The sequence below is a fragment of the Balaenoptera musculus genome, chromosome 5 (genome assembly GCF_009873245.2).
Source record: "Balaenoptera musculus isolate JJ_BM4_2016_0621 chromosome 5, mBalMus1.pri.v3, whole genome shotgun sequence".
Classification (NCBI taxonomy): Eukaryota; Metazoa; Chordata; class Mammalia; order Artiodactyla; family Balaenopteridae; genus Balaenoptera; species Balaenoptera musculus.
The window spans coordinates 48,423,801-48,432,121 of record NC_045789.1 but is presented as its reverse complement, the minus strand read 5'-3'; the positions used below and the strand labels follow the sequence as shown (position 1 = coordinate 48,432,121).

Genomic DNA, 8,321 nt, shown 5'->3' with positions numbered 1-8,321 from the left:
GGCTAAAGTTTCAAGCCTCTGTTCCCATTTCTTCCTGGTCTTTCTGTAAAATTTAAGACCCAGGTGTTAATTTGCTCATTTGCAAAGCCTGAGTAACAGCAGTTGCCTGCTTAAACCATAGGTGCATTGAGAGAATCACCAAGGGAGCAAACAGATTAGTTGGGTTCAAAGAGATGTGCTTGCATTAAAAAAAAAAAAAAAAAAGTGGCTTCCTGTCACTTCAAGAGTGATATTAAAAAGATAAAAATTAAAAACAAGTGCAGAATTTTTAAAACAACCATGATAAAATGTATTGAATGAACAAATCCACAGTGTGGTAAAATAGGTGTTATTCACAATTAAGCTTAACTAAATATAATTTCATATAATCTATTCCTCTATTATTAAAAAGTTATACATTTGTTATAGGACAGTTTAAAACAAAGATTAAAGGGAGATCTGGAATTACCAATCTATGAGCCCTCTCCCTTCTGCTGCTTCTATGCTGTGCAGATTTCAGAGATGCTATACACTGATTTCATGGTTTATTTATGGAACTGAATCTACAGTTTAAAAAATACTTCTGTGGAGCGTGCAAGAAGGTAGATGATATATCAGAAACACGGGATATAATGTTTTTATAGCTGGCATCTCATTTTGTTCAGTTTAAAAGTAGTGTGGGGACTTCCCTGGTGGTCCATTGGTTGAGTCTCTGCACTCCCAATGCAGAGGGCCCAGGTTCAATCCCTGATCAGGGAACTACATCCTGCCTGTCACAACTAAGGCCCGACGCAGCCAAATAAATAAATAAAATTAAAAAAAAAAAAGTGGTATGGTAGTTTTAAAATAGATCTACATATTCTTCAGGACGCCTCCCTTCCAATGGTGGAGCCTAATTCCCCTCCTCTTGACTGTGGGTTACATTTAGTGACTTGCTTCTATCATGTAGAATATAGCCAAGGAAGTAATGGTGTCTGACTTCCAAGACTAGGTCACAAAAGACATTTTGGACTCCTTGCACTCTCTCTCGGATTGCTCACCCTGAAGGAAGCCGGCTGTCATGTTCTGAGGGCACTAAAGAAGTCTTATGAAGAGGTCCCTAACTTGAGGAACTGAGACCTTCTACCAAGAGCTGGAGAGGAACTGAGGCTTCCTACTAACAGTCATATGAATAAGCCATTTGGGGAGTGGATTCTCTAGCCCCAGCTAAGCCACCTGAAACTCCTGACCCACAGAAACTGTGAAATGATGTTCATTGCTTTAAGCCGCTAAATTTTGTGGTGTTTTGTTATGCAGCAATAGATAACTAATATAGATCTAGGTAATGCAAGTGGAGTGATACCAAATACCTAGAACCATGGGTGTGGCTTTGGAACTGGGAAGCTAGAAGGAAGATAGTTTGGTGATTTCTTACAAAACTAAACATACTTTTACTGTATGATTTAGCAATCACTCTCTTTGGTATTTACCCAAAGGAGTTGAAAACTCAGGCCCACACAAAAACTTGCACATGGATATTTATAGCAGGATTTTTAAATGGCAAAAAAGTGAAAAAACCTAACTGCTCTTCGGTAGGGTAATGATAGATTGTGGATTTATGGATAAATAATGGAAAACTATTACAACAGTTAAATGATAGAATCTTCATTTATCCAGAATCTAATGTTGAGTTATAGTCAGCAAAAGGATATGTACAATGATACTATATATGTAAAATTTTAAGATACTCAATGATACTTTTATTACACACACACACATACATATACATGCACAAATATAGTAAAAAAAAAATAACTAAAGGAATAATAGGCATCAACTGCAAAATAGTAGTTATCCCTGAGAAAGGGAGAAAATGCCTGAGTGGGGCTTCAGTTATACTCTTAACATTCTATTTCTTTAAAACAAACCAAAAAAGGTAAAAATTAATATTGAATAAATCTAGGAGATGGATATGTTTCATTATTTTCTATATGTTTAAAAAATCACAGTTAAAATGGTAAAATGTTTCTAAAATTTTTAAAAAGAGGAAGATTCAAGTATCCTTAAAGTAAGTTGTGAAGTATCATAATTTATTCTTAGTTTTCATGTCATCCTTTTATACTTCCCCTCCTGTAACACTTTCCAGAATTAGGTTCCCACATCATCTTAATTTTCCTTTACCTCTTAGCCAAATTCCCTCTTAAAGCACTCCTGGATCTGATCTTACTATCTAAATAATAGGAATACTAGGCATACCAATATTGGATCTTGCTATGAGAATGGAACTAGAGGTGTTTTATATTTAAAAAAAAAAAAAAAAAAGGGGGCCATCGGCACTCCTGATTCTCAGGCCTTCAGATTTGGACTGAATTACACCACTGGCTTCCCCAGTTCTCCAGCTTGCAGACAGCTGATTCCAGGATTTCTCGGCCTCTATAATCTCCTGAACCAATTCCTATGATAAATCTCCTCATATACATAGGATATATGAGATATATATATCTCCTATTGGTTCTGTTTCTCTGGAGAACCCTAATACATGCTTAATACGTAGAGAAAAGAAAACCCAATCAGCTATATTCGCACCACACTATTTTCATATTGCATATTATACTTACAAAATTGTAAGTTGTAAGAAGCACCATTATTTTATGTATCTTAAAGAGAAACTTGCTGACATTTAAACTACAACACAATGCTTTCTTATTAGAATTTTAAAATGTGTATGTATTGAAAGAATTCTAAGTCTTTTGTCACAGATATTTAAAAATAAAATACCTGCTCTTGTACATGTTTGAGGAAGCGAAACAAATTGGTTAACATATTGCATAAGCTTCTTTGCATTCAAAATCAGACTCTTGTGAATCTCTTTGACTTGGCATCCTAGATGCCCGTGTTTTTCCACAGCACACTTGTGTCATTAAGAACCTTGGTGTTGCAGCATTTCTTGAGCTCTCCACTCAAAAGGGGACTTCTGAGGTGTTGGTATTATTGTTTCTTGATCTGGGTGCTGATAACCAGGGATGTATTCAACTTGTGAAAATTCACTGAGCTTAAGTACACTTAACGATACTTGCACTTTTCTTCATGTCTGTATTATACATCAATAAAGAACTGAAAATTTTAGAAATATGTTCCACTGTTTTTTTTCTGGAATTTTCTTACCAGCTACTGACTCCCCTTCTGCAAGTTTTGATGCTGGTCCTTGCTTGATCTAAGCAAATGTCAACTTAAGATTTTCAGACCAAGTTCATGAATGTGCATGAATGTACAACTATGTCAAGACTGTCATTTGGCTGCAAAAATTTTAAGACACATCCCAATTTCATGAATTAAAGATGTGAAAAATGTTTGTCTTAAAATCACGTTACACTGATACTTTGCTTTTGAAAATAATGGCATAGTATTTTTCACATTGCTGTAGTGTACATACCTTATTATTATTATTATTATTTTGTCATTTCAAAACTGGCTTTAAATACTCATCAGGGCACCATGCAAAGGGACTGGGGTGAGAGCTTGTTACATATGAATGGGGGCTGGGGTGCCTGAGAGAGAAGGGACCCATCCATCAGGGCAGCTGGGGTGCCCCACCCCAAACCTGGGATAAAGCAACAGAGTAGAGGCCCTCTCTGGAGGGTCCCAGGACCAACTGGGAGCCAGCCCTCCCTTTGAGGTAGATCATCAGGGAGGGAACCGAGGAGGAGCTCCCACGGTGGCGGTGACCGGCAGTCACTTCCTCAGTGGTATTGCTGATAGATGGGGTAGCCTGGGGCCGGGGTACCCTCCTTAGGGGACAGCTGGCTGGGGTCCTCCAGGAATGGGGGTGCAGTGCAGAACTGCTGCGATTGAGGAGGACGCCACCATCCTCGATGAGGGCCAACAGAATGCCTCCCATCATTGCCGAGCCCACCGTGGCCGATGGGCCAATGCAGGCAGCCAGCACAGCCCTGGTCAATGCTCCACTGGTGATGGAGTTCCAGGGATCTTCCTTGCCCCGCAGCCGCACCAGACCGCAGTCGATGGTGGAGAAGAGGCTCCACCGCACCGCGAAGCTACCTCCAATCCGAGGGGCTCGGATCCTCACAGCGTTGACACTGCCTCTCATTCGGTGCCGAATTCCGACAGGGGCATTGCGGAAGCCCTTAATGGCCTGGAAGACTCCACCGCCGATAACACCCATAGTGAAGCCTCCACCGCAGGCATCCACAACTCACCATGGGCAAGGCTCCTAAGCGTACTCCTCCATGGCGCCTTATACCTTATTTTTAAAATAACTCTATCAAAGTGCTTAATGGCTGGATTTTCCATCCGAAGTTGCTTAACTAGTGCTATATTTTGATATATTTTCTTGCACCCATTTTTGCCGCTATAAATTATGTTGCAATGGATATTTCCCTACAGTTAGCTTGTGGTAGACATTGCTGGCTGCCTACCCCAAATCTATTGAACGCCTCCCTCTCTTCATTGTGAACAGATGCCCAGTTCTGTCGGGGTTGTTACAGTCCATTTAAGCTGAGGGGGTCAACAATCCTGTTTCCTGCTTTCACGGCTTCCACCGTTGGTAGCGTAGCCATATTACCCAATTCTGGCTAATGAGACTTAAGGGAAGGCTGTTGCAGGGATCCTGGAAAAGCTTTTTGCTTTCCTAGTAAAAGGGATACATGTGACAATGTCCCTTCTTGTTGCCTTAAACTTAGAAGAAATGTCTATGAAGGTAAGGTATTATCATCTCCGTTGTACAGACGAGGAGACCTGGGCACAGAAATCTTGAGTAACTTGCCTGTGGTCATACAGCTGTCAGTCGGCATCCAGATCTTAGTGTGTGGCTCCAACACACTAAGAATGACAAAGCAGAAGAGGAGCCCAAGATCTTGAAGGCATCACTGAGCAGCTGAACCCAGGCCAGCAACTGTCTACCTCCAGACTTACGTGAGACTCCAATTTGGTTAGACTATTTTGTTTATTGGCTGCGTCAGGGTTTAGTTGCAGCACCTGGGATCTTCGTTGAGGCATGCGGGATCTTTCATTGCAGCGAGTGGGTTCTTTGTTGTGGCACGCTGGCTTCTCTCTAGTTGTGGCCTGCAGGTTTTTCTCTCTCTAGTTGTGGCGTGCGGGTTCCTGGGCATGTGGACTCTGTAGTTTGCGGCACGAGGGCTCTCTAGTCGAGGCGCACGAGCTCAGGAGTTGTGGCGCAAGGGCTTAGCTGCCCCGTGGCATGTGGGAACCTAGTTTCCTGATCAGGGATCGAACCCTCGTCCCCTGCATTGGAAGGCGGATTCTTTACCACTGGACCGCCAGGGAAGCCCCAGACTATTTTTAGATATACTCTGTTACTTGCAGCAGAAACAGACCCAAACACATCTTTTGGGCTGCCATATTTTGAACCATTTTCTTTGATTAGACTCTCAAAGTGGGTTTGAGTCAAATATTATGACTATTTTTAAAGGCTCTTGGTACACAGCACTAATTATTTTCCCTAAGAATTGTACTAACTCAGCGCTCTCTTAGCACTGGGTATTGCTGACTAGAGTCAGAGGGTGTCAAACTAAGGATGACTAGCACCATCAATAAACCACTGGAAGAAGGAGACTATAACTCCTCTGGAGTATTTTCAAATCAATCCTTGCCTTGCTTTTAAGGTGCATTCCTCTTGTGATTTAAAAAAAAACAACTCATGAGTCTTAAGGTACATTATTCCCCAGCCTCAAATAAGTTATTTTGTTTCTTACACAATAACACAAATAAAAACACAGGTACTGTAAAAGACTAAGAAAGCAAACTAGAAAGAAAAATAACCCTCACATGTGATCTCAATACCGAAGAAAATCACTTTACTATTTGGTGGCTTTCTTCTTGGGCTTTTATTATTCCCCATTTTCTTACAAGTGTAATTGGATTACACTATAAGTATTTTTATATTTTGTTCTTTTATAATAAGCATTTCCTATTGTAAATATTTTAATGGTTGTATAATATTCCATCATGTGGATAAATCATAGCTTATTCAACCATTTCTGGATTGACAAAACAACAAAAGCAGAATCTGCAGAAGGAAGTAAAATTACCACCTCAGGTATGTGCTATATACAAATATATGGTATTTAAATAGTACAGAATTAGCTATGCTCTCAGTTCTTCCTTGCATATCAAAGACTCTGTAATAGGGAAGGAAAAGGTCATTTTCTTATAAAAGAGAAAAGGCTCCACGTCAGTGCTTTACCTTCCTATTCATATTCAAGATCTTTTTAAAATCTCATAAAATACATTCTAAAAATACGTAAGCAGTAGTCAATTTTTAGTTTTATTTTTATACAATGAAAGGATGCCACTTGATAGAACAGTTTAATAATGTGTTTATCTAAAATAGTTTGAAGAACAGAATATTCTGATTAAACATTCTGGTTAATACTGAGTTGCTATGTAACACTATATAGATTATAAATTTTCAAAGAATTAGGATATGAGATAATGCAAACAAAATTTACATTAATCATAAGCTTTAAAAAATTACACCAACTTTTAAACCCTTTCTTTCATGATTCAGGAATTTATCTCCTGCTGCTGCCCTGTTCATTGTAAGTATCAGCGTGTTAGCAAACAGGCATTTCACCGATGCCCCTAGCCCTGTGCTGTGCCTTTGTTATACAGTCATTTTGTAAGTCTGTTTCCTTCACTAGATTAAAAGTTTCTATATGGCAGGAACATTGTGTTTGCAACACACACAGCTTCTAGCAGAGTGCTTTGCACTCAGTGAGCATTCAACAGACATTCTGATATTTCAAACTAGTTCCCCCTAAATGGATAACGGGTAAAACAAGTATTTGTAGCAATGGCAATTGTTGTTTCAAGTAAATTAAGCAAAAAAACAAGAACAAAAAGACCTTAATAGATATCTAATCTTTGATGAGAAATTTACTGAATGCTTTCTTTGTGGCAAATACCATGCTAAGTGCTTATGAACGTTAGTTGTCAAAATTTTCAAAACAATCAATGAGGTAGGTGGTATTTTATTTATTTATTTATTTTTATTTTTGGCTGCATTGGGTCTTCGTTGCTGTGCACAGGCTTTCTCTAGTCATGGTGAGCAGGGGCTAGTCTTCGTTGCAGTGCACGGGCTTCTCATTGTGGTGGCTTCTCTTGTTGCAGAGCACGGGCTCTAGGTGTGCAGGCTTCAGTAGTTGTGGCACAGGGGCTCAGTAGTTGTGGTTCACGGGCTCCAGAGCTCAGGCTCAGTAGTTGTGGTGCACGGGCTTAGCTGCTCCGCGGCATGTGGGAACTTCCCGGACCAGGGTTCGAACCTGTGTCTCCTGCATTGGCAGGCAGATTCTTAACCACTGTGCCACCAGGGAAGCCCTAGGTGGTATTTTATTTACAGAGAGAAGACAGACAGGAGTTATATCAGGTATTCAAATATTTGTTGAGCACCTACCTACTGGGCACTGAACTAGCATCAAACAGCATAGTAGTCTCTCTGCCTTCTGTGGAGCTTATTTTCTAGTAGAACTTGCTAAGATCACATATATATCAGTATTCTAGATTTAACACATTACTTTATATATATTATGAATTTGGACAATGTGAATTCATCCCTGAAATGGACCCATTCTCAGTGTTGACGAAAATTTGAGACTATAAAGCTGAAGTTCAAACCCTGGTGACTTCTTCAATGTAAAAGTCACCCTGAAGGTTACTCTGCCCTTGCTGGCAGCATCCTTGTGAGGATCTGACCTCCAAATTTAGAGTAAACAGAAAATATTCTCAAGAGAAGACTTATAAAATAATAAAAGGAAACTACTACGGGATTAAAGAAATAGAAGTTAAGGCTATAGCTTTTAAAGCCAGATACCTAGCTTCCATATAAACCTCAGTTAAGAGTGGTAGGAGAACAGAAGTCAGAACACAGAACAGACTGGGCTCTCGGCAGCTAAGTGGGGTGGGAAAGTCTAGGGGAAGGAAGGAAGTTCCAGGCATCATCGCAATTCACACAGCAAAGCTACAGACCCTCGGTGCTAGGCCATTTTGAATTTTATTTACTTCTCTCTGGAGCTAGACACATAAGGAGACACCCAGTTCAAAAATGCAAAGAGAGAAGAGAGGAGTTTCAGGTCTGAAACATTCAAACGTGCATCGGACACTTCCTGTGAAACACTGAAGTTGCTGGGGGTTGACTGAGGGCTCCTCTCACTAGGCCAGTGCAATTTAATCAGTAAACCGCAAGGTCTTCATAACTAATCCCCAGTGGTATGGGGCGTCTTAGGAAAAGTCACAAAGTTTCATTCGAATAAAACTGAAGTTGAACTGAGAAAGTGAACAGAAAATGCTGGAATACGAGTAAGAAAGGTGGTTTTAGAAGCTGCTGA

General features: G+C 40.1%; 1 pseudogene; it reads right to left on the bottom strand.

Annotated features, from left to right (window-relative positions):
- Positions 1-3,698: 3,698 nt before the first annotated feature.
- LOC118896017 lies at positions 3,699-4,207 on the bottom strand (annotated as a pseudogene).
- Positions 4,208-8,321: the final 4,114 nt, after the last annotated feature.